Below are 26,021 nucleotides of genomic sequence, written 5' to 3'. Positions count from 1 at the left end.
CTTTTAACGGCCCCTCCTTCACAGTCGAAAGAGGCACATCTGCGCTGAATGCTTCTCCAGATCGCGCAAATGATATGATGAATATATATACAATACTAAAACACCGCACACCTCGTCCCCAATTCTACCTGAACTACGCTGCTACTTCCCCCAGCTGGTGGCGAGTGAAGTGTAAAAACTAGGGGACCCATTTGTTTTATACAGTAAAACAGAGGTGTGCTAGACATTAAATATATATATTTTTTTTAACTGAGGTTTACTCTTAAAAGTCTGAGGCCCGCAGTTAAAACTATCTTTAACATGATGGCTGGAAGCCAAGAGAAGCTGCCTGACGGAAATGGCTGCCACTCCTTATATACTAGAACGCCTCTTAGAAAAAGTGCAGTCCGTGTTTCTTGAGTTGAGCATTCAGGAAAATAGATCGACATATCGCTATATCGGAGCAACTCTAAGCGGTTCTGTTCATGTGTGTGCACTTTGCATAGAGCGCCATTCCTGCAGAAGTAGGGCAGACAGCAGGCAAGAGTCACCAGCCCATCTGAAATTCATGAACAATGAGGACTCCCATCCCTCTCAGTCACAACATGGACCGGAAGCAAGCGAGGGCAATGGGAATGCAGTCACCATCTTCCAACCATGCACTCACCATTTTAAAATGTCCACGTTTGACTGGACTCTTTGTTGAACACAAGTAGTTAACATTCCCAGTTTGTATTATAACCGTAGCTTTACATCAGAGAATATAAACTATAATGCATTTGAATTTTATGAAAAAAATGATTTCTTCTTATACTTATTGATAAGTTGATTAAAAAATAAACAAAACAAAGTATTTTTGACAGTAATTAACGCCACTACCCATCAGGATGAAGGTAATTTTTGGGTGGTAAAGGAATGCATCCTGCTTCAAATTGGCTGCCACAAGTATGTGCATCTTTCTGTATGTCCCAGTCATGTACTTAATGTCTAGCACTTGTTTTTCACTCATGTTCTGAGGGTGGAATTAAAACTGGAGTTCGAGAGGGTCGACTATCAGCGGGAGGCTCTGTATAAAGCTCTCCGATATCTTGGGATGAGTTTGCAATATCGTAGCCCATTTTTATATACAAAAGTACAAAGCACATAAATTAAAAATACGTTACCACGGTAAGGGGCACGGTATCCCCTGTTGTGTGGACGCTTTGAGAGGCGATTTAAAAATGAAAATGCCGTCAGTTAGGAGTAGAATTGTGCCGGCTTAAGCGTGGTTGTTTCACCACCCTTGACACCTGACAATCCACAATCCTGAGGCAAAGACAAACTTAAAATACAGTCCATCAAGAACAATGTAAATGCACACAGGAGGAAGAATATATGTGAAAGGACTAGTCGCCATGGATGGAACGAAAACGCTAAAGGAGGGACGGATGTATGTCAGTACAACGCGATCTAAAAGATCGCGGTACTTGACAACGCGGGCATTACAACGCAAGTTGTTACAACGACTTGCGTTGGAGGGCGCTGATTTTGGAATATTATAATTTTATATTCCAACACCAGTCCACGTAACAGTAGGGAAGGTGTTGGAATATAAAATTACAACATTCCTTGCCCAACAGCGCCATCCAGCGCAAGTCGTAGTAACGACTTGCTTTGTACTGGCATCGTTGTAAAGGCACTGCGGTGTAAACACCGCGTTGTAAACGATGTTTACCGGAGGGACAAATGGGATGGATTCACCAACCAAAAGAACCAGATTTTAAAGGACGCACAAAGGCACCCATGCCAAGCAAGGGGTGTGCTGAAACCCCATACAGTAGGTACAACATGTCTTGCAGAGACAGCACAAGCAGCGCATGCGCTGTCTGGGCGAGACCTACAAATAATCCCACTTCTACCATGTTAAAATTAGCGGTGGCAATATTAGCATAATTTGCTTTTGTGTAATAATGTCAAATTAAGGGTAAAATTACGCATAATGTCGCAAAATGCAAAGTCATCATTTACTGCTATACTTTAGCATGAAATGTGTCCTCACCTTAATTTTTGATGTGAGAACACATTTTGCACAAACAAAAATAGCATGAAAAACACGATTGCAAAAACAACAGCCTCTCGCACTTTCATTGTTCTGTTGGCCCTGCGGTCCCATACTATAATTTTGCTGAAAATGGTGTCATCATTATGAACCTTGGCATAATGGCGATATTTTGGGAATTTCACATAAGAAGCAAAAGAAGAAATTCCCAAAATGAATCCAGCATAAATTCAATTTCACCGGGGTCTAGTTAAATTAGACCTTTGTACGCATGATCCATGTGTTTGGGAATAGGTATCATTAGTGCAACCCACATAATAACTGCTTCTCTCAATGGTGTAATAGGTCCTCTGCACCACATTTATGTTACGCAACCAGGATTTAGGGTACCTCTTCTTCTAGGCTTTCATTATGGTCCATGGCATACATGCTATGCCATTGAACACAGATGTAAGGAGCAAAATCTAAAGCACAAAAATCCAGTTGTGTCAATATTGAAGACATACAATGTAGGTCTGAAAGGTGTGAGCATCAAAATCTCGAGATATACAACATAGATGTGAGTATTAGAGGTTAGAGGAAGAAAATTCAGGCTCTTCGTGTCTATAAAAAAAGAACCCAGGAATCAGTGTCAGAATCTAGAGAAGGAAGTCCAGGTTTTATGACACAAAGGGGCTTACGTATGAGAGCCCTGCGCCACTTTTGCACCACTTAAAGTAGTACATGCATGATGCAGGGCTAGCACAAAGATTTATGAAGCCATGGAAAGCCACCTTGCATGACTATGAGTGGCCTCATAAATCATGAGTAAGGCAATGCAGCGCAAATTGCTGCGTCTCCTTACTCTGCACCCAGGAGGCGTTGTGGTGGGTTTTCCCACACAACACCCATGAAATTTGATGCTGCCCCAGATTTACAAAGTGATGTAAACCTAATGAAGTGTCATACCTGTATGCCTCTCGAGGTGAGGCATAACGAGAAGAAATATGTTAATTTCTCCGTATTATTTCTCTTTTCATGTGTGCTGCATTCTGCAGCAAACACAGAAAGAGGAAACACCTTGTGGTATTGTTTGTGTGCAGGAAGGTGCCCCTTCCTGCACAAAAATAATCCTTCCTGCAACAGAGTCACTCGTGCACTATGTTGCAAGGGTGCCTACGTTGGCCCCAGGCAACCAAGACAGAGCCAGCACAGGCAGAAAAGACAGGAATTCACTGTACTGCTTAAATACAGTGCATTCTTGCGCTTTCACTTTGACTTAGGGCAGCACAGCAAGGTGCCTTGTTGTGCTGTCCTACGCAAACATGACATGAATGAGGCCTACAGATCTGGGTTATATCCATTGTTTTTCTGCTCAACATGTAATTTCTGTTGGGACCCAGCCATATGCAAATTAGTCTTAACCCTGCCCCCCAAGGGAACAGTCCATCCCGAACTGCCAAGCCAAGTCCTCCCAGGACCAGAACCAAGCATCCTGTGGTGATGAAATGGAGTGCAGTCAGTATTCTGATATAGACAGAGATAGACTGGCTGGGAGTGGATTGTAAGTGAATAAACATCTGCTCCCAATCTTCAACCATGTCAAGGTTCACATCAGGTAAAAAGCGGTATCTGTCAGTTTTCCTGGACATCCCAAAGATGTTGATACTTTGGCTATATCCCCTCTCTCTCCTCCTCCTCAGACAATTATGAGGGAGAAATCAACAAACATGTTCACCAACATAGTGAAGGCAGAAAAAGTTGTTTTGGTATGTGAGTTTATTTCTTATGCGGCCAGCCTGGCTTTTATTGGTAGGTGTTTATATGTGTTTTTGTTGGAGATGTGTGATAGAGTTGTGAAAAATCACTCATTTCATTACCAAGTGTGTTGCACATTTTGTAATCTTCGTTACATAAATTGACAGCATTTGCTTTTGAGGGAAAATCGTTAAGTAAAAAATATTTACACTCTTTTACCATTAAAAAGGATCTACTTTTACGGAAAAAAGATCTTTCAAAATAAATTTGGCTTGACTTAAATTTTACAGGTTTTGCTTTAAAAATTTGAAACATATTGGATGATGAAAATACAATAATTCTATCTTTATACAGGATGTCATTAAAAGGTTCACTAATTTGGACATTCCACAAATACAAAAAAAAAATGTGTTTAGTTTCCTATATGTTTCGATATTTATTTGTTTGCTCCATTATTTTATATGGGAGTGTATTACGGTTCCTGTGGTTGGACATGTTTATATTTACTACAGTTTCGGGTCCTTTTTGCCTGTAGTAATTAAAATCCTTATAATGTATTTTAGGAATGGGACTAGCTAGAGAAATAATTGAACAGCTATTTTAAATATTTATTAATATTAAAATGCAAAGAAAGCAGAACTCTGGTGTATCCACTGCTGTTGCTGACAAATCCTGCTTTGTTCTACTGGACTTCTGTCTCTGGGTTTACTGTGGGTACAGTGGCTGCTCAAACTGAATTTTAGTGTTAGATGTGAGAAGAAACTAGGATTGCATGGTACACACCCAAATATACCTCTAGCCATCAGAGCCCAAATGCTTTGAGGCCTAAGAATTTTGCTGTCTTGAAAATGCCTAAGGTGGGTAGGGTTGACCCCAGGAACCTTTCCCCATTGGTTGGAGCATGTGTAAATGTCATTCCCACCCTTTAGTTTGTGCCAGGTATAAATGTGGTTTCTCAAGGCACCCACTTCAGAACACGGCTTGAATCTGCAGAAGATCAGAAGAACGCTACTGGACCTGAGGAAGAACAGTAGAGAACTTGACCCGCAGTCGGCGACCTGAGGTAAGTCCTGAAGGACTGGAACAGCTCTCTCATGTACATAGGGGAAAGAAGTGGGCTCCAAAGGTCATAAGGCTGACCTCCTTTTAACACTACAGGGATAGAACAAGCTACATGCGGCCTTTTCCTGCAACAGCTCAGTTGACCAGTGGCAAATGGATTGGAATTTGCTGATGGCCTCTGCCTGATGCTCTGTGAGTCTCTAATTGCGTCCCCTGAGGTCCTGGGGGGAGATTTAAAAGTGTACTTCTGTGGTGCATAGGGACGTAAAGGACCAAAATCAGAAAGTAAAATATTTGATCAGGATGGATCTGATTGGTGTATCCAACTCCCACTCCATTGTGGTCAGAGTCACATCTCATCTAGGTCCCAGTATACCCTGACCACTGACAATCAATTAAGTTTGTGCTTCTTGAAGCAATTTCTACTTAAATCTTTGAAAACCATGCCTCCAGTTTACCTTATTGGATTTTTTTAATTTTGATGTAAATTTGTTTATTACATTTTCCTCTGTTTTGTTAATTAAGTTTGGGATTTTTATTGTTGCATTTCAACTTTAAAATTGTTTTAGTACTGCATAAATACATTACAAACTGTGTCTAAATTAAGCTTGCTTGCTATGTGCCATAGTTCACCCTGGCAAGGGTTGTGATTATTCCTTGAGGTGGGCAGTCAGCCATCCCAAATGATGATCCCATTTCTTACAACATTCAAGCCAGCATCTTCAAGGGCTATGGGCTACATGTTTTATATATAGGGCCAGATTTTGAGTTTGATGGAGAGAATACTAGGACACAGAAGTGATGAGTACCCTGTCTGACAAATCTTTATTTTAGCAGCCTTATTTAGGGATGAGTAATCTGTCCATCAGTGGAGGCACCTTGGCTCCATTGACAAAATGCTTCCTACAACAACTGATGGAATAGGTGTTGTCGGAGAAAGGGAAGTATAATGCCCACCCTATTTAGGGTGGATGGTGTGATGCCTTTATTTTTTTGTCTATCACCACCAGGTAAAACTTGACACTGAGGAACAGAAGAAAAACACTGAACAAGCTACATTTGGCAGATAGTAGTCTGTCAAACTTTAAATCTGGTCCATAGTTTCATAAAATATCAAAAACAAGGCCATTTTGATTCCCTCCTACGTGTATATAATTCTGCCTGTGTTGTCATTAATAGATGTAACAATAGTTGGGCAAGGGCTTCGTTTTTTTGTAACCAGGAAAGTAGGTTTCCTGCATTGTTATCATAGCTACTGTTTGTAAGTCCTATGCTGGAATTTTTCTATTGCTTGGGGTTAGTCACAATTCTGCTCCTCCCCCAAGTGACCCCAGTAGTGTTGAGCATCCTACACTAGTCCTTCAAGCCAGTCACTCTAAATTCGCCAGGCCACTACAGGAAGTGAATAACATGCTCCATAGCACAGCATTTCACAACAACAGGTGTCCTTCTTGAGGTAGGGATCCCTGGTGGCAGACTCATTAGCTATGGGCCATGCACCAAACTAACTTCGCCATCGGCTATCTATCCTATCCGGATCACACACAAGTATTGTTGTTCTCCATCTACCAACCTAGCATGACCATACGTTGGTAATTTACACAGACTGCCCATAATTTAACCCTAATGTTCACTGTCCATGACATGTTTCAATGGATGCCATTTGTCTGTAATTTTAGCCTTTTGGCTAAAAGACAATGGTTAATTCTGACAGTTGAGATGGCTCCAGCTGAAGTGGTAGGGAGGTAGTCTCCTGTGCTGTGTAACCAGAGGAGGGGCAGACAGCTCAACATAAATCAAGCCTTCTTGCCAGGGTGCCCGCTGCCTGAAAGAAATCTAAATGTGTGTGCAATTGGTTAATATGCACATGTAAAGACTGCTTGGATGCTGGTATAGGCGTTAATTGATGAAGTCAATTTCAGCTTCCTCATTGCAAAGATTTATTGCTTTTTGAGAGGTATTGTAAAGGTGCTCCAAGGTGAGCTGTGAAATGGTGTTTTTGATGGAGAGTTATAAAAAATTCCTGCATTAGGTACAATCTGCATATTTTTACAATCTATACTTTGGAAGACCTTTTTTTTATCTTTCACCACAGTGGCGGCTGGTGGCATTTGAAAGTGGTTGGGCGTAAAATATTGTCGTAGTGCATTACGGCAAGCGAGCCCGAACAACTTACAGTGGCTTCGGGGGGTTGACCCCCGAGAAAATTTTGAAAAAAAGAGTGGACAAATGGCACATATTCAAGCAAACTTGAGAAAGCAGGAAGGTTAATAAAGCAATACGATTGAATTATTTATCATTTAAAAAATTGCCAATTTTTATAAGCTATAAAGGACAATATTTGGGGATGCTGATGTGGGGGGGGGCATATTGTGCCTGTGCGTGACTGCCCCATGTGTCGTTTGTGTGAAATAGTCACTCGGAGGATTGCTTGCTAAGTGGCTAAACGGCTACCCTGTTAGCTACGTTTTGGAATACTAGGCGGCTTATTTTATTTTGAAAGCTAGCAAAGTTTTATGGCAAAGAAAGGAGGGCAAAGAGGCATTGCCACCACCAACCACAACAGAACACAAAGCTATTAGGTAATTAATTGCCACTCCTTGCAGACCCCCACCAATTCACCACTCTCCCTCCTGCCTACACAAAGGATTTGGGAAAGACCAACTGGCAATGGGAGACATTTCTGATTTTTTTTGCAACATGAAAAAACAATAGGTGCTCCCATACATTCTGCATTTTCACACATCTCCTGTAATTTCACATATCTAGCTTAAGAGATATTTTATTATTAAGAGTGTCCAGGCACAGCCTCAGCAGCATTCACAGAAAGATTCACAGGCTGAACAAGTCACAGAATCAGAGCCAGCGGGGTTTATCACTCACAGTTTAGACATACAACAATGTCAAATCCACCAGTACTATGTCTATTGTAGTAAACATGTGACTTAGGGTGCGATAAAGGGAGTTTCAGGGGAGTTAGGGATCCCTGTACTAGGCACTCTCTTGAGCACATTCAGGCAGATTGTGTGTGTGTTTGTGTGTGCTTGTGTGGATCAGTGGTAGAAGTAGGCGGGGACGGAAGGGCACGGTGTACCCCTACTTAAAAAAATTATTTCAGTCCGTTCCCTTACTTCTTTCATTCCAAAAATCGTCCCGGGACGGAAAGAATAGTCCAACTTACAAAACGATTATTCTTTCATGTTCCAGGGGCTGCTCGAACTTCTCTGTTGAACTCCAGAGGCTGCAGCAGCCCCTCCCTGAGCTCGCACAGACTTAGGGCGGCCCATTGTCATTCTGATTGAGGATGATTAATCCTTTCGAATGACAATGCGCCACCTTCTGCCTTTAGCAAATCATGCAGAGTTAGTGATTACCGAGGAGCTTTCCCCAGACAGAGGACTATCGGGAACTTGCCACCAACTCTGCGAAACCTGCATGATTATTTTTTGGTTAAGGTGGTAAGATGTCCTTGTAAGAAGTTTGTGAGGAAAACAAACGCATGAAAAATTGTGACTTGTGTTTTTAGGCCTTAATGTCCGTGCCAACTGATCTAGTTTAAACTTGATACTCCTTTGTCCAGCTCCTTGAAGATGTCCATTCCTGCGAATGTCATGAAGCAACCAGGGCCAGAAACTGTTGATCCACAGCCACACCGTGGCTGTTTTTAATCTTTGCAAGTGCTTAAATGCGCCCTGAATGTATCCCCTGCTGAAACATTGGCACCATCCTAAACGGGGTCACTAAGCAGCCCCAGCTAAAAACATGCTGTTGGAAGCCAATCTTAGGCGATCCTTACAGCTGTAGCCACCAGAGAGTAAGAAGGTGGCACTATACCACATTTCTCCTTTGAAATATAGCAACATCTGTGCCCTTAGTCAGGTTTCTCAGTGGCCGCACATGGCAAGATTGCATTGGTGCTTCAGACAGGGTTGCCAGTTGTAATGTCTACGTTTTCAAGTTGAAATGCCTCTTGCTGCTAAGTTACTGCTGCTGCACTCCTCGCAGACGCCACAGTAATAGTAACTGAACTCAATGCCGTAAGATGCACCTTCTCGCATGCTTTGAATATTTTGGAAATTCAACCATTTTTGTACACCACAATATGAGTCCTGAAAATGTTCGTCTCGTACACTTCAATTTTGGTATACATATATTTTATTCTAGCATGCTCAACTTGGTTGGCTGGGCTGCACACAGGAGAGCTACAGGGGCTTTGTAGCTCCCTAGTAAGGGAGCTACAAAGCTCCCTTACTACTTTGTTGGATTTTGTATTTATGTAACCTTCATTTTTAGTTTGTGATGTTGTATTGTTTTTCCACTGTTCCCTTGTAACGTAACTGGCTCTATTGTACAGCGCTGTGACACCTTCGGGTAATGTACGCGCTTAATGAAAATGCACTAAATAACATTTTTTTTAAACCATGTGAAATTTGTCAATGTTATACACAGAGTGAACTGGGCAGGAGCAATGAAGGGACAGAAGAGGAGACAGGAAAGTAGAGATGATGGGGCGGGAGAGGTGACCGGGCAGGAGAGGCAACAGGGATGGAGAGGTGACGGGGCAGGAGAGGTGACGGGGCAGGAGAGGTGAGGGGGCAGGAGAGGTGACGGGGCAGGAGAGGTAACGGGGCAGGTGAGGTAACGGGGGAAGAAAAGTGACGGGGCAGGAAAAGTGACGGGGCAGGAAAAGTGGCGGAGCAGGAGCAGTGACGGGAGAGGAGAGGCGACGGGGCAGGAGAGGCGACGGGGCAGGAGAAGTGATGGGGCAGGAGAAGTGATGGGGCAGGAGAAGTGACGGGGCAGGAGAAGTGACGGGGCAGGAGCGGTGATAAGGCATGTGCAGGAGCGGTAACCGGGCAGGAGCGGTGAACAGACAGGAGCAGTGAATGGATAGGGGCAGTGAATGGATAGGGGCAGTGAATGGATAGGGGCAGTGAATGGATAGGGGCAGTGAACGGATAGGGTCAGTGAACGTATAAGGGCAGTGAACGGATAGGGACAGGAGAAGTGATGGGACAGGAGAAGTGATGGGGCAGTAGTGGTGATGGGGCAGGAGTGGTGATGGGGCAGGAGTGCTGACTGGACAGGAGCCGTGACCGGGCAGGAGCGGTTACCGAGCAGGAGCGGTTACCGGGCAGGAGCAGTGACCGGGCAAGAGCGGTGAACAGACAGGAGCAGTGAATGGATAGGGGCAGTGAATGGATAGGGGCAGTGAATGGATAGGGGCAGTGAATGGATAGGGTCAGTGAACGGATAGGGGCAGTGAGGTTACCGGGCAGGAGCAGTGACCGGGCAAGAGCGGTGAACAGACAGGAGCAGTGAATGGATAGGGGCAGTGAATGGATAGGGGCAGTGAATGGATAGGGTCAGTGAACGGATAGGGGCAGTGAACGGATAGGGGCAGTGAACGGATAGGGGCAGTGAATGGATAAGAGCAGTGAACGGATAAGGGCAGTGAACGGATAGGGGCAGGAGAAGTGATGGGACATGAGAAGTGATGAGGCAGGAGTGGTGATGGGGCAGGAGTGCTGACTGGACAGGAGCGGTGACCGGGCAGGAGCGGTGACCGGGCAGGAGCGGTTACAGGGCAGGAGCGGTTACCGGGCAGGAGCGGTGACCGGGCAGGAGCGGTGACCGGGCAGGAGCGGTGACCGGGCAAGAGCGGTGACCGGGCAGGAGTGGTGATTAGGCAGGAACGGTAACCGGGCTGGAGCAATGAAAGGACAGGAGCAGTGAACGGGACAGGAGCGGTGAACGAGGCAGGAACGGTGAATGGGGCAGGAGCGGTGAACAGGGCAGGAGCGGTGAATGGGGCAGGAAAAGTGACAGGAAAAGTTACGGGGCAGGAAAAGTGAGGGGGCAGGAGCGGTGAATGGGCAGGAGCGATGAATGGGCAGGAGCGGTGAATGGGCAGGAGCGGTGAATGGGCAGGAGCGGTGGACGGGGCAGGAGCGGTGGACGGGGCAGGAGAAGTGGACGGGGCAGGAGAAGTGGACGGGGCAGGAGAAGTGGACGGGGCAGGAGAAGTGACGGGGCAGGAGAAGTGACGGGGCAGGAGAAGTGATGGGGCAGGAGAAGTGACGGGCAGGAGAAGTGACGGGCAGGAGCGGTGACAGGGCAGGAGCAGGGCAGGGCAAGAGTAGTGATGGGCAGGAGAAGTGACGGGCAGGAGAAGTGACGGGGCAGGAGAAGTGCCGGGGCAGGAGAAGTGACGGGACAGGAGAAGTGACGGGTCAGGAGAAGTGACGGGGCAGGAGAAGTGACGGGGCAGGAGAAGTGACGGGGCAGGACAAGTGACGGGGCAGGAGATGTGACGGGGCAGGAGAAGTGACCGGGCAGGTGAAGTGACGGGGCAGGTGAAGTGACGGGCAGGAGAAGTGACGGGGCAGGAGAAGTGACGGGGCAGGAGAAGAGACGAGGCAGAGAGAAGTGACGAGGCGGGAACAGTGAGTGGGCAGGGGCAGTGATTAGGCATAAGCAGGAGTGGTGAATGGGCAGGAGCAGTGAATGAGCAGGAGCGGTGACGGGGCAGGGGAAATGACAGGGAAGGAGCGGTGACTGGGTAGAAGTGACTTGTACTTGTGTTTCTTGCCTATTTATTTATATACTATTGCATTACATTCACTGATGTGTCTGCAAAGCATACCTTTTGCCCCGAATTTGTGTGCTGAATTTTGACCTCCTGTCCTGAATTTTTACACTCACCATCCGGAATTTGCGCCCATGCCATTGTTCCTGCTTATATTTCGCACGCTTTACATAAACCTGTATTCCCTATGAGTATTTTTTTTTCCTGAATTAAACCTCATATAAACATGTTTGTCCATTGTTTGAATTAAATAACGTTATAAGCTGTAACTGGTCAGTGAAATGCTAAACGTACTAAAATTGGTATGTTTTGCGATTTCTAGCCACACCCCTGACTCAGCCCACTGATCCAATCTTCGGTTATTCCCGCCCCCTGATTCTCCACCCACAGTTCCCCTACTTTTTATTCCCCACTTCGACCACTGGTGTGCATGTGTATAAGAGAATTTGAACGTCACTCAGATAGCACAAGGTGGCACTGGGTCGCCGGTTGGAGTATTTTCAAGGGCGCACACACGCTTTTGTTGGTACACACGAGGCAAAGCAAGCAACAGAAGAGTTTGCTCTAGGGTCACAACAGACACAAGACCCTTCCCCGTTTGGGCACTTTAATGAATGTATTACCAGGTCAGGACAGGCGAGTCACCTGCAGGAATACATGGCACGCAGGTCAGGGGCCCTGAAAGGTTAGCAACTATGGGAAGGGATTTGTATAAAGGACAGGAAATAGAAGTGCGACGAGTTTTGGGTTTTCATTTTAGAAGTAAACGCAGAAACAAGTTTTAAATCCAATACTTGCTTCCATAATTATTCAAATGACTTTAGGGCAAATAGTTTTAAGAATACTGCATTTCAACATCATATTCTGCATTGCTTCGTGTACATTGTGTGCATGCATTACATTTCTTTTTTTTCATTGTCACCAGGTCTGACCAGCAGCACAGAATGATTTTTGAGCAATGAAAGAAATTAAAATCGCAGTTAAAAACAAGACAGCACAGCCGGTGAGGACAGAAATCCCCAAGTGCAAGGGGGGTTTGAGGGACGTGTTGAAGCGATCCTTTGCACTTTATGCACCGAGCGCGTGAGAATGACCCCTCACCCCATCGATCCTGTTGAGGTCACCAGTCCAGAAGTGCATGTTTATGAATGCACAACACAAGGGTAAGGTGTGCCCAGAATGCAGGGCACATAGGTGGTATAATCCTAGCTTACGGTTCTCACCTTTGTTTGCTAATTTATATATGGGCGCACTTGAAATGGAATGGATATGGGGAAGAAAAGGCTCACAATGGACAGAGTATATCATCTACTGGGGGAGATATATCGATGATTGTCTCCTCCTGTGGTCCGGTCCACAAGACGAACTTGGGGGCATATTACCAACAACTAGCGATAATTTTTGTCTCTAACTTGTTTAGAGACAAAAACTATCGCCGCACATCGGCGATTTTTATCGCAGATAAACCTTGCTATTAGCAAGGTTTATCGCAAATGCGATAAAAAACGCCCGCAATGCATGAATATCGCTGAAAAGTCAGCGATATTCATGCATTATCGAGCAAATGCTCTTAGCCATGTTATCCACCTCCCATTGGATAACATGGCTAAGAACTGCTCAGGGCAGGTGTTAGCTTTTGGAGATATTCGCGCTTAGCGCAAATATCTCCAAAAGTTGGTAATAGGAGATAGCGATGTTAGCGACTGTTTCCAGTCGCTAACATCTTGGCACGCCCACTTTGCATATCATTAGTGATAAATATCACTGACATGCAAAGTGGGGCCCATGATGGTCGCTATCTCCTATTAGCTGTCGCTAACTGGTGTTAGCGACAGCTTGGTAATAGGGAGATAATTTTATCTCCGCTTTCTTGGCTTTTAAAGCCAAAAAAGCGGAGATAAAACCCCTTGATAATATACCCTTGATTCTTTCTGCACACACCTGAACTCGAATGATATGGATATGAGATTCACCTGTCATTCAAGCCCCCCCTGTATATCCTTTTTAGACATTGAACTTTACATCAAGGATAACATCTTACACAGCAAACTCTATCGCAAAGAGACCTCATGCAATGCCATTTTGCATGCTGAAAGCTCTCACCCCTTCCATCAAATACAGACAATCCCATAAGGGGAATTTACCAGGGCTAGGAGGAATTGCAGCGAGGAGAGTGAATTTGACAAATGTCTGTGTGACATGAAACAGAGATTTGCAAAAAGAGGTTACAAACATGAGACTATAAGCAAGGCAGCAAAGAGGATTGGTGAACTAAAAAGAGAAAAGACACTGCTGACCAAGAACAGAAAGACTTCATCTAAATAGCCTGTGAGACTCATCACCAATGTAAATGAAATCAGTGTCATAATGAGACAAAGCTTCAATGAGCATTGGAAGACCTTACTTACAGACAAGACACTCAATGAATGCATAACCACACGACCACAGATTACGTTTAGGAGAGGCAACACATTAAAAAACAGGCTAAGCCCCAAGATCCCGCCATCTATCACTGCACCATCCTGGCTCATCGCTCATACTATAGGCTTTCACAAATGCGGCTGCTGCGGGGCTTGCAAATGGGCTTTAAATGGAACTAAAGAATTCAGGGACTGGAAGGGACGTAAATACAAAATCAACCGCAACATCAATTTGTTGGACTTGGCCCTTTTTGCAGGGTCATCCCTGAGCTTTATGCTTTCCTCCTATATTTTTTCGGACCTGTTGGCTATTTTATGACTCTGGGCACTTTACCACTGCTGATCAGTGCTAAAGTGCATATGCTCTCCCTACTGTAAATGAATGTATTAATTGGTGATTCCATGATTGACTATTTGGTTTACGTTTCAGACCCTAGTACAGTGCACTGAGTGTGCCCAGGGCGTGTAAATCCAAATGCTGCTAGTGGGCTTCCAGCACTGGATTTACCACCCACTGTCGCAGGGTTTCTGTTCTCACACAGAACTGTGCACAGAGGAGTGGAACCTCGGCGAATTAGGGTGTCCCAAAACTCACCTTAGCAACCACCTCACCCGTCACCGAGCTAGCTACAGTGTCTCATTGGACGTATCAAACTCCCAATGTTTAGACAAACCAGAACATGAACTTATAGTACCTCAGGGTACGTGGAACTCATGAACACTCTTTCGTTATATTATCATTACAAACCAGAACATGGAGTAAAGAAGACACATGTGCATTTGAAATGTTTATTTACTAATGCCGTCTTCTCAGGCGCAGTATCTTAGATAATACAAGTATACTTATTATCAGTAGCAAATTTATCAGCATAGTTACTAAGACATAAAAAGCGAATGGTGACAGCATGTTAACATACTGTAATGAATAAGAGTTAACAACACTTATATCTCACCCTCCCTAACACATATATTATATTATTAGCTAAGAAGGTCTCTTTGGGTTGTTTTAGGGCGGGCCCATACCTTATTGTCCTAGCATGAAGGAATCACATCAGCATACACCAGCTCTCTCTGCATGTGCACCGCATCAAGTGTGTCTATGTATCACTTGCAAAGCAATATCAATCCCGCCTGAAGCCCGAGTTGGCAAAGGCTGCACTTGTGTTATGACTATGAAGGCGTGGAGATCAGACCTCATAACAATTCCATATCGTGTTGTTCCTGAACCTTCAGCACTCTTCATGCAGACATAGTTTATTAAACAAAGCTGATAGTAGAGCAGCAACATATTATTCTCACATAAACCACGGCAAACTATTAGGTTGAAAGCTAAGACAACAATTAAGTGTCGTGTGCAGAAGTTGCAAGAATGGAAAATGGCGTTTAAACCTCAAATGTACCTATGCTAACTTAACACGATATAAGGATATACAGGAGCTACATGACACCCCCCCATGATCCGAGAACGGACTAAATATGATAACATAAGTGCCATCGCATGAGAGCAGAACTCAACAGAAATCGAGCATGAAACAAATCTAAATATTTAAACTTAAATGCTAAAAATTAGCCCAAAAAATATAACGTGGCTCAAGCCAATAGGCAAGGAAAAAAAAAGAAAGAAAAAAATAACTTTGACAAATAAGTCAATGAAATCAATGAAATGCTATTAATCAGCACGTCAATCCAAGGCAGTGTCTATGACAAAACTGTATATGAAAAGTAAGTAGCAACAGCCTCCAATAGGAAGTCACCGTCTTCATCCGAAAACAGTTCAGCCATCCAATTCAAAAGATGAAAGGAACATACGTGTTCTCCCAGCACCGGATCCTCTATAACCATCAGAGGACAGCTCGGTGGGTTTTCAAGAAAACTTAGTTCCAAGAAATTCTGTGCTGCCGACAATACATCCCAGGGACCAATTAGTCCATGCGCCACTGCTAAGGCCATAATCCTCTCGTCAGAACAAACCAACTCGTGAGCAATTATAGGGCTCATCAGCTGATTAAAATCGACGTCAGAAGAAACCGGTCCGCAGAGACACAAATCAATGGCCCAATGGAAATCACAGGTCAGGCAGTGAAATACAGGCTGGACACAGGTGAAATAGGAGAATCGAAAAGATAATCCAAATGCCGTGCTCAAAGTCGCCAACGGCAGTGTGCCATAATAATCAAGCATGCGGTTGCGAAACCGCGTCAGCAGCAGTTGCGCGTGGTCTTGCACAGGAAGGGCATCCATATTTAAAAAGACAGAAAACCACCAGAGCGCCAGCCGCTAATGCAAGTAAAAACGGGAACCCTCCAAACAAGGATGAAAAAATAGAATGGAAGAAAGCAGGGATGACTCCAAAAATCTTCTCAAAGGAAGTCACGAGACCACTGCTAACAACTTTAAAAAAATGTGCTAGGCCCTTTGTGGAGGATGCGTTAAAGATAGTACGAACCATTGCTCCGAAATGCAAAGGCAAATCAGTATTCAAAAGAGCCTGAACCTCTGTACGGGTGTTAGCAACGTGAAGCACGAAAGTTTCACGGGCCGAGCTCAAGGCCACCTCTTTCTGGGACAAAAGAGCCCTTATTCTTGCCATGCCGCTGAATTCTGCTCCCAAGGTTGGTATTCTTGGCCAGATGGAAGACTCCCTATGTTCATGTGTGGGAGGGTAAAGCACATTTCTGCAGCAAATAACCCGCTCACTGACTGTTACTATGTAAGGGATACCGTTAATTAACCCACAACAGTCTTCATTATTGAGCATTAAATAACTACCATTCTCTAACAATTTAAACGTGGGGATGATAGCAGGAACTGGCGTGCCTTGTAAAACGCAAGCCATATTCGGCCTGTCCTTGTTGCATGAACCGTGTAACTGTATGTGTCGACACATTAATGAATGATCTGGCGTCTCAGTACACTCCTCCCCATTCAGATAAACCTCCTGGTCATCCTTAAAACATCTGTATGTGTATGGGAGTGACCAGACTTCATGAAGGAAACCGCTACCTAAAGGTTCATAACGACCTATTGGCACATATTTCATACAATTTGAAAACTTATATAAAGCAAAAGGCAGCGTTATTAAACCGTGGATAAGCCACGTTGCAGCAGTGGCTTCTGCCACGGAAAAAGGTAAAGATTCTAACCTTTCAATATGTAACATAGAAAAGGAAGCATCACGCATTGAAAGCTAGCGTTGTGTCTCAGTCAAATTAAACGGTGCAAATAAAGAAGAAACGTTCATGTACCCCCAGGGGACTTTACCCATTTTCAGAGTTTGAAGGGTCCAAGCAAACTGCATGATTGATCGTAATTGATTCTGGCCATGGTATAATACTGATATTTCATCATGCACAATATCGACAACTGACGACACAATATTATCCAATGTGTAAATTCTAGAGGAAAGCACGTTAATGCTATTGTCAACAACTGCAAGCACCTTCTCAAGATTTGCCTGATCAATAGCCCTAAGGCGTGTAGCAGCTTCAATCTGTGATAGTTTCCAAATTTCATTGTAAACCCCATATAACCACCTTTTCGACCTGCCACTAGCTGGGCCTTTAATAAAATCATTCAAATCCACTTCTGCATTCAGTTTGGAAAGGTGATTCTTAACCGCAGGTAAAGTTGAATGCTTCAGCCAATTTTGACACAACTTGCCTACAGAGTAAGAGGTGACAGTGTGACTCAAGCCAAACCGGGGATCAGATCTAACAGTTTTAAAACCGTCAGTTACATTTAAAAATCTATTTTGGCAAGAATCAGCACTACGGTGCCAAAGCAGCCAACCCTTAGGATTCACACTGGAAATGTTAAAGGAGGAATTAAGAATCAGAGACTGTAATTCTCTAATTGATAATTGAGTAAAATTACTCCAACCATCATATTCCTCCAACTCCGGGAAAGACGGAGAGTTTAACCTTTTGGAAGTAGCCAATCCAAAGCATGTGGTCTGGGAAATTGTTTCATTTAAAAACAACATATGATGTGGGATGAGACATGCACGGTGCAAAGCCTCAGTGCCTTGTACCTGCCAGGCCCTTGAACCCCAAACCGATTTAAGGTCTATTGTATCCTTCCAAAGCTCATAGCCTCCAGTAACTAATTGATCTAGAAAGGCCTTCGAATACAACAATTTAGTATCGGTAAGTCTAACCTTGGACAGTGGCTGTTGGTTAAATTTAAAATAAAAGGACTCGGGATTGGACTGGTTAAAGTCAGTAAAATAAGTATACTTTTTCAGAACCGTTCCTGAACTCCCTTGTTTTGGTGCTGGGCAATGTTCCCACTGAGTGAAATTAACAGTTTCCCTTCGGGATGATGTTTTGTGTAAGAAGTGATTGCCATAATGTTGGTAACAGAACAATTCCCCATAATTAGCAGATTCTAAATATAAATCCTCAGCATCAAAAGCAGCATACACATCCCAGTCATCAGAACGAATGTTTTGTTTTACCACATCCCCCATATTCACTCTAAGTACATTAGGAACATTAACGACTTCCGTTGGGCCATGAATCTGAAACCGAACTGCATCCCACACGATTCCATCAAGGACAGGCCATGCTGTGATGTTAACCAAAGTCAAGTCTCTCTTAAATCTGTGTGTAGAATGTGACGATGAAAGCGGGGCCAAAGTTCCATTTAAATGTGTAATGCATGTTCTTTCCTCGACATAATGTCCATTGATGATTCGAAAAAAATAAAATACAAAACCAATTGACATAAAAAGGTAAATCGAAACAAGGACCAGCCAAATGTATGTCCAAGGGGGTATCAAAAAATGTTGTCTAAACAGGCTTGCATAAACTGCAAAACGAGAGGGTTTCATTGAGGCAAGAGAAACAGAGTCAAAAGAAAATCTGGATTCCGTGGCTAAACGTGCTTGCAGGTCAGGTATGGACAAATCAGTGGGGTAGGCATAGTCTGTCTCATCAACGTTAGTTCCGGGTAAACTATTCAATAAAGGACTGGAAAGAGGAGGTAATTCGATGGCCACATCAGGTTCAATATTAGAAGCAGTGGGCATAACTGAATTTCTCACGATGGAAGGACAGGAAACAGCCGGTGTCATGCTAAGAAGAATCGGCCACTCTGTGTATCTTGACATTGACATTGTCAATTGAAATAAACCTGTTTTCCTTACGACCAGGAAGTGGTGGTAAAATGACTGTTCTTGTGCCTTCACTCCAAGCACGGGAACCGGTGCTCGATAGGAAGGACCAAACTCTTTCTTGTTATCGATCTTCTCTCGAACCAGTTCGCCAACTTGGGGCAGCCAGCCAACTACCGGGATCTGCAACGCATCATCCGACGTGGAGGGCAAATGTTCCTTTGCAAGACTGTCTCTGGTCTTTTGTAGATTCTGTAAAACATTGCAATGTTCATCTGCGTCAAAGGAAGTGGCGCGAACCACCCAGTCTAGACCGTCAAGGTCAGGGACGTACATCTTGATGCCAAAGAGCATTTCGTATGGGGTCCGCCCACCCAGAGACCTTCTAGGGAGATTATTAAGAGCACGCTGCACGCCATAGAGGTGAGCCAGCCAGTTTCTGCCAGTGCCTATAACTCGGGCTGTCAAAGATTGCTTTAAATCACGGTTCATTCGCTCAACTACACTGTTACCCTCAGGTCTGTAGGGAGACGAAAACTTGACTTGGACCCCCAACGAAGTCATGGCATCCTTACACGCCTTAGAGGCGAAAGCCGGACCCTGATCCGAATGGAAGGTACCACAGGCAAAAATCCCTATAAAGACACGCAAATCTCTAATGACAGTCCGTGAATCAGCGCTGCGATGTGGCCATACCCACACAAAGCGTGTGCATGAGTCAACCGCTACTAAGATGTACTTATGCGCAGTATCAGATGAAAAAGGACCGCAGTGATCTAAATAAACACAACCTAACGGTTTATTAGAAATGTACAACTGAGTCTGTGGCGGACGCGTAGCAGTCGAAGGTTTAATCTGCTGGCATATGTCACAAAGAAGGACATAATCACGCGTCTGTTTGTACAGTCCCCGCCACCAGAAACGTTGTTGTAATTGAGTTACAGTGGCCGAGACGCCCGCATGCGCAGACCCCACACCTTCATGTGCCGCTGTAATCAAGTCTGCTCTGCGATCCGAGTTGGGAATCAGCTGTTCCCCAACATCAGGAATTGTCACAAAAGGAACCTTTTCGGGACTTAAGTGGTATTTGTACTTCGAAGGGAATCCCGCAGGATGCTTACTTCCCTTCTCAGAGGCAGCAACTGCTGCCAAGATGTCGCTATCAATCTTGGTTTTCGACCTAGTAACCGCCGCAACTAAGTATGTAGATACTGCTGATTTCGCTGCTTCATCAGCAAGCGAGTTGCCAACAGCGTGAACTCCTACGCGCTGATGACCGAGAGTATGAATCACATAAACGAGAGGCAACATAGCCTTAAGCTCTGCCACTCGAACCCAGATCATTTTGTGTTTTATTGTGCTACCCTTGGAATCATGAAAATCATTTTGAATCCAAAAGAACAAGTTTTCATTGTAAGACTGGACACAGTAGTAAGAATCACTTACAATCAGAGTAGTAACACTTGGATCCGCGTACTCCAACGCTAGTAAGAGAGCACGAAGCTCCGCCAATTGTGCGGTGCAATCGCCCAGGGGCAACGTGTGCACTTCCCTGGAAACGAACTCATCATTCAACATAGCACCGACCACAATGGCGCATGAGGAAACGTAGGCTTGTTTAGAGCCATGCGCAACCTGCGCCGACCCATCAGTGTAAATGATGCAATGGAAGTCCTCCAAAGGTCGCATAGCCAGAGGAGCAGGATGAACGAATTCATACTGCAAGTACTCTTGCGACCGTAAGGAGGCGTCAAAAATAAACGTGACATCCGTGGATGTCAATGACGCAGCCCACTGAATCCACCGAGGGTTCAAAGCTTTCGAATTTGGTACACTGGCTTTCGTGACTGCCTCCAAATGAGGACAGGGTGTTACCACTAACATGCGTTTCCCCTGCGACAGTGCTCGTTCCTTAAGAATTGCCATCTGTACTGCAGTTAAAACCTTTTCCACAGTGGGAAACCGCAATTCAGCCGAAGTGTACAAGTGTGACTTGTAAGCAATAGGTACTGTGTCACCTTCATTAAAAGTCAGGTACGTGAAACCCACTGCCCCTGGATTTATTCTTATCACCAGGTTGGTGTGATTATCACGAGTCAGTAAGTATTTAGAAGCGAGCAGATCAGCCTGCAAAGATAGCAAAATGGCCGAATGCTCAGGCAGCCAGCATGATTTTGAAAAAGTTGGTTGTATCAAAGCATACAAAGGCTTGATACGCTGGGCATATTCCGGAACATAAGTTCTGCCGAAATTCAAGAAGCCCAGCAAAGACTGTAGTTTTTTCAGTGTTGTAGGAGCGCGCAACTGTGCGCATTTCTCCAGGAAGTGAGGAGCCAATCCTCGACCTTCATTGTTTAGCTCATAGCCGAGGAACAACACTGTGTGTTCCGCAATGTGCGATTTTGCAAAATTAAATTTGTAACCCATATCTGCAAAGACACAAATTATGGAATTCACACGACACAGATGCATCCAAATTTCGTCGTCTGTGAGATAAATGTCATCCACATAAGAACATGCATCTGTATCGATACTCTCCAATAGAGTGACTATTCTTGAGGTGAAGACTCCAGGACTATTTTTGTAGCCCATCGGGAGTCGCCTGAAGCGTTTTTGCACACCAGCGGACGTAAAACTTGTCCATTGGGAGCTAAGGCTATCCAGTCGGTGAGCATAAAAACCGTTGGAAATGTCAAGCGTTGTTTTGAAACGCTTACGCACCAGACTATCCACTAACGCAGAGCCGTGAGTATTCTGTACTGCACAGTTACGGCAATGCGAGTTCAAATGCCGGTAATCCAATACCAAACGATATGATCCGTCAGGCTTGGTCACAGTAAAAAGGGGATTATTCATCGGTGACACACACGTTTCAACAACTCCCTGATATTCCAATTGTTCAAGGATTTCTGCGACTGCAGCTTTAGCTTCACGCCGTATGGGATATTGAGGCTGAGGCTGCGGCTCAGACCGCAAAGGAATTTCGTGGGAAGGAGACAATTTATCCCAACCACATTGGTTGCGGTACAGAGCCGGCGCAAGAGCCCGAGCCCACTCTTCTGCAAAATGCTGCGCATGCTCACTCGAGACAGTGTGCGCGAAACTGGGAAGGATTACCTCCTCCCCTCGCGGCGCTGCGAGCACAAAAGGTGGGGGCCAGTCAGCCTCAGAAAGCAAAATGTCGTACGTAGACGAAAGGTTCTCCCAAAATACCCCTCTGACAGTACGCTGTATGTCACCTTCAATTAACAGGACAATTTCAAAAAGTCTTTCAGGGGGAGCCAGTCTTGTATCGGCTGTTTCAATTACAACGAACACTTCAGTCGCTGTCACCCTCAGTAGTGGACGCAGCGCCTCTCTGACTATTGTTATCTCCGCCGCGCTGTCCAGCAAGGTCAGAGCCCACGTCAGATTCCGAAGCCGCGTTCTCACTATCTGTGGCATATCGATGCGCTGTTAAGGCTGCGACTTTCTTTTTCGCAAACTGCGGTCTCTTAGGCGTAGAATCCTCCTGCTTCACTGCGCCGTCAGCTTGGCGGGACTGACCACGTCCCTGTTGGCCACCACGTCCACGTCCACCCCCTCCTCCACCGGTCTTCGGGGCCGATGTTTCCTGTAAGGAACGAGGAGAGCGTTGATCAGAACCCTGAAATCGATCAGGTGATTTAATCATCGCGCGATCGCGCAAATCATAAACTTTCTCTGTCGGCGCAGGAGCCTGTAGTGCAGGAAAAGAATCCTGAGTCTGCTTATATTGCTTCCCCTGTGTCTGTTTTTTAGGCCAATTCTGTTTTTTGGACTTGGGCGGGACATCTGCAACTGCAGATTGTCCCTGTGGTTGTTTTTTCTCCTTTACTGTAAAATATTTCAGACCTCTACTTGTGCGGCCAATTGTGTTATAAGCGGCCACAACAATTTTTGCTAACTGACGGGGTTTGTCGGCATCGGGCAGAGCAGCCAAAGCATTCGACACCTGAAAGTTAACTGCATCTCCTTTAACATTGGAGAGAATGAGATCACATACAATCTCAAAAGAACCACACAGGCGCATACCCAATTCAACCGCCGCCTCTGGACCGTGATCATTCTGAACACGTCTAATGATGTCAGGCAGGGCAGTCATAGACGGGGTGCCGAAGCACCTGGTATAAACTGCCGCAAACGTTTTTCCCCAGCTTTCACAGTCAACAAGTTCAGGAGTTAAATCCTTCGGTAAAGTAATCGTCAACATTCTATGCTTATCAGCAGGAGTAGAATTCGGAAAAACCGCCTCCAGTTGATCAAACTTCTCTGCTAGCCAGAACGGGAAGTCATCGTTGTCAACTGGACGTGCACCAAAAACCGAATTAACCATCACTGGATTGAGACGCATTCCGCCTCGATCCATGGGAACGGCCGCACCCCCCTGGGGACCACCAGGCAGGTGGCGACCGATGTATTGCACTAATGCACGAATCACGGAAATGGAAACAACATGCAGCCTACGAATCTCCTGCAGGGTACAAGCGCCGTGATTCGGGTGCGGGGTAAAGCCACCCAACGCAGGCCAATTGGTACCTGGAATTGAGAGTGGACCTAACCTCGCAGCGGACAAAGAGTGGGGGAGGGCGCCATCAAACCAAACTCGATGCTGCCAATGATCAATAGGTATTTCCAATGCCCTGTACGGTGTATATTCAGCCGGGACAGCCGAGGCGGTGTAGGAGTGGAACAAACCAGAATTAGCGTCCACAGCCGGAAACGTAACCCAAGAGTAAAACAACTCGTAAGGGAACGCCGGATCTGCACATACCACGAAAATCACAGCCATCCCATCCACCGGGACCTGGTACGTCTGAAGATGGTTGCGTACCGCCACGCGACTATGCTGCGCAATGGCCACCGCCGCCATGACAACACTGGAAACAAGAAAATACAAAGAATACTTTGTAGCACAACTGGGTAGTAATTCAAAGAAACCGTTTAAGAAAGAATCAAGCTTGAAAAAGACCTATTTTCAAAAAAAATAGGCAGGTTTCACCGACACCCCGCTTTCCGGAAACGGAGGTGAAGGGGTTAAGGTATGAACGACAAACTACTCGAGTGTCATGATATAAGACCACCGAAACCGTTGGGCGCCATGTCGCAGGGTTTCTGTTCTCACACAAACTGTGCACAGAGGAGTGGAACCTCGGCGAATTAGGGTGTCCCAAAACTCACCTTAGCAACCACCTCACCCGTCACCGAGCTAGCTACAGTGTCTCATTGGACGTATCAAACTCCCAATGTTTAGACAAACCAGAACATGAACTTATAGTACCTCAGGGTACGTGGAACTCATGAACACTCTTTCGTTATATTATCATTACAAACCAGAACATGGAGTAAAGAAGACACATGTGCATTTGAAATGTTTATTTACTAATGCCGTCTTCTCAGGCGCAGTATCTTAGATAATACAAGTACACTTATTATCAGTAGCAAATTTATCAGCATAGTTACTAAGACATAAAAAGCGAATGGTGACAGCATGTTAACATACTGTAATGAATAAGAGTTAACAACACTTATATCTCACCCTCCCTAACACATATATTATATTATTAGCTAAGAAGGTCTCTTTGGGTTGTTTTAGGGCGGGCCCATACCTTATTGTCCTAGCATGAAGGAATCACATCAGCATACACCAGCTCTCTCTGCATGTGCACCGCATCAAGTGTGTCTATGTATCACTTGCAAAGCAATATCAATCCCGCCTGAAGCCCGAGTTGGCAAAGGCTGCACTTGTGTTATGACTATGAAGGCGTGGAGATCAGACCTCATAACAATTCCATATCGTGTTGTTCCTGAACCTTCAGCACTCTTCGTGCAGACATAGTTTATTAAACAAAGCTGATAGTAGAGCAGCAACATATTATTCTCACATAAACCACGGCAAACTATTAGGTTGAAAGCTAAGACAACAATTAAGTGTCGTGTGCAGAAGTTGCAAGAATGGAAAATGGCGTTTAAACCTCAAATGTACCTATGCTAACTTAACACGATATAAGGATATACAGGAGCTACATGACACCACAGAAGCGGCCTTGTAAAACGTGTCTAAGGTCTGCCATTGCAGAGCCTGCGTGCAGTCTGGTACTGTCATGCTGACTGGGCAAGTGCACCCACTTGCCAGTCCCTAAACCTTCCCTTTTCTTCATATTAGTCACCCCTATGGTAGGCCCAAGGGCAGGGTGCATTGCAAGTATAAGGTAGAACAAGCCCTGATGTGTGTGGCATGTCCTAATAGTGAATTACAGCCATTTTCGTTTTTCACTATTGCAAGGCTACCTGTTCTCCATAGGCCAGAAATGGCTGTTAGAATTATTACACTTTATAATACTAGCAGACTCAGAGAACATGGTAGAAATTCGAGTTTAGTAGGCCTGGACTCAGAATAATAAAATACATCTTTTAGTGAAGTTTATTTTAATATTCTGTGTTTGCAAATATCACTTTTAGAAAGTAGGTATTTATTCTTTATTTCTTTATTTCGGCCAAGTATGGCCATAAAAGTCACATACATACATAGAAAAAGCAATCAAGCAATATGCATGACAACAATTAATTTTAAAAAAGGGTAAAAATAATTTTGACATTTTCATTTTAAGGTACATTTCATTTTGGTGATGTAAAGATTTTATAAGCATAAACCATTTAAAAAGTTTTTCATTTTATAAAAAAAGGGTTTTATGAATACATACACCTGCCCAGCTCAAAGAACCTGTCCTTGTTTCTTACGAATTATATAGACAGAATAAAGGAATTTACTTAAGCTAAATACAATATACTGGGTTGAATTACTTTTCATGATCCTATAGGCTATAGAACAGGATCTGGTTCCCAAGAGGTTGCACATTGGTTTTAGCCATTTCTTTCTAGCGTTCACATATGCACTGCAAACAAAAAACATATGAACCTCGTTCTCTATGCAGGCAATGGAGCACATAGGGCAACACCCCGTTTTAACATTCAATTCTCCCAGTCTTTTTTGTGCCCATCGTTCTGTATTGTAGCTCAGCATAAGTATCCCATATCTGAACTTTAAATAGAGGGACTTTGCAA

General features: G+C 44.6%; 1 long non-coding RNA gene across 1 annotated transcript in view; it reads left to right on the top strand.

Moving 5' to 3' along the window:
• Positions 1-4,703: 4,703 nt before the first annotated feature.
• LOC144753425 (uncharacterized) overlaps positions 4,704-26,021 on the top strand; it is a 31,207-nt gene continuing 9,889 nt past the window's right edge. The window contains exons 1-2 of the long non-coding RNA XR_013594355.1: positions 4,704-4,817; positions 12,331-12,568. This is a non-coding gene — a long non-coding RNA (uncharacterized LOC144753425). The remainder of the gene's footprint in view (positions 4,818-12,330; positions 12,569-26,021) is intronic.

Source organism: Lissotriton helveticus, chromosome 5_1, assembly GCF_964261635.1.
Source record: "Lissotriton helveticus chromosome 5_1, aLisHel1.1, whole genome shotgun sequence".
NCBI lineage: Eukaryota > Metazoa > Chordata > Amphibia > Caudata > Salamandridae > Lissotriton > Lissotriton helveticus.
The sequence above is the reverse complement of the archived record's forward strand: the minus strand, read 5'-3'. Positions and strand labels throughout refer to the sequence as shown.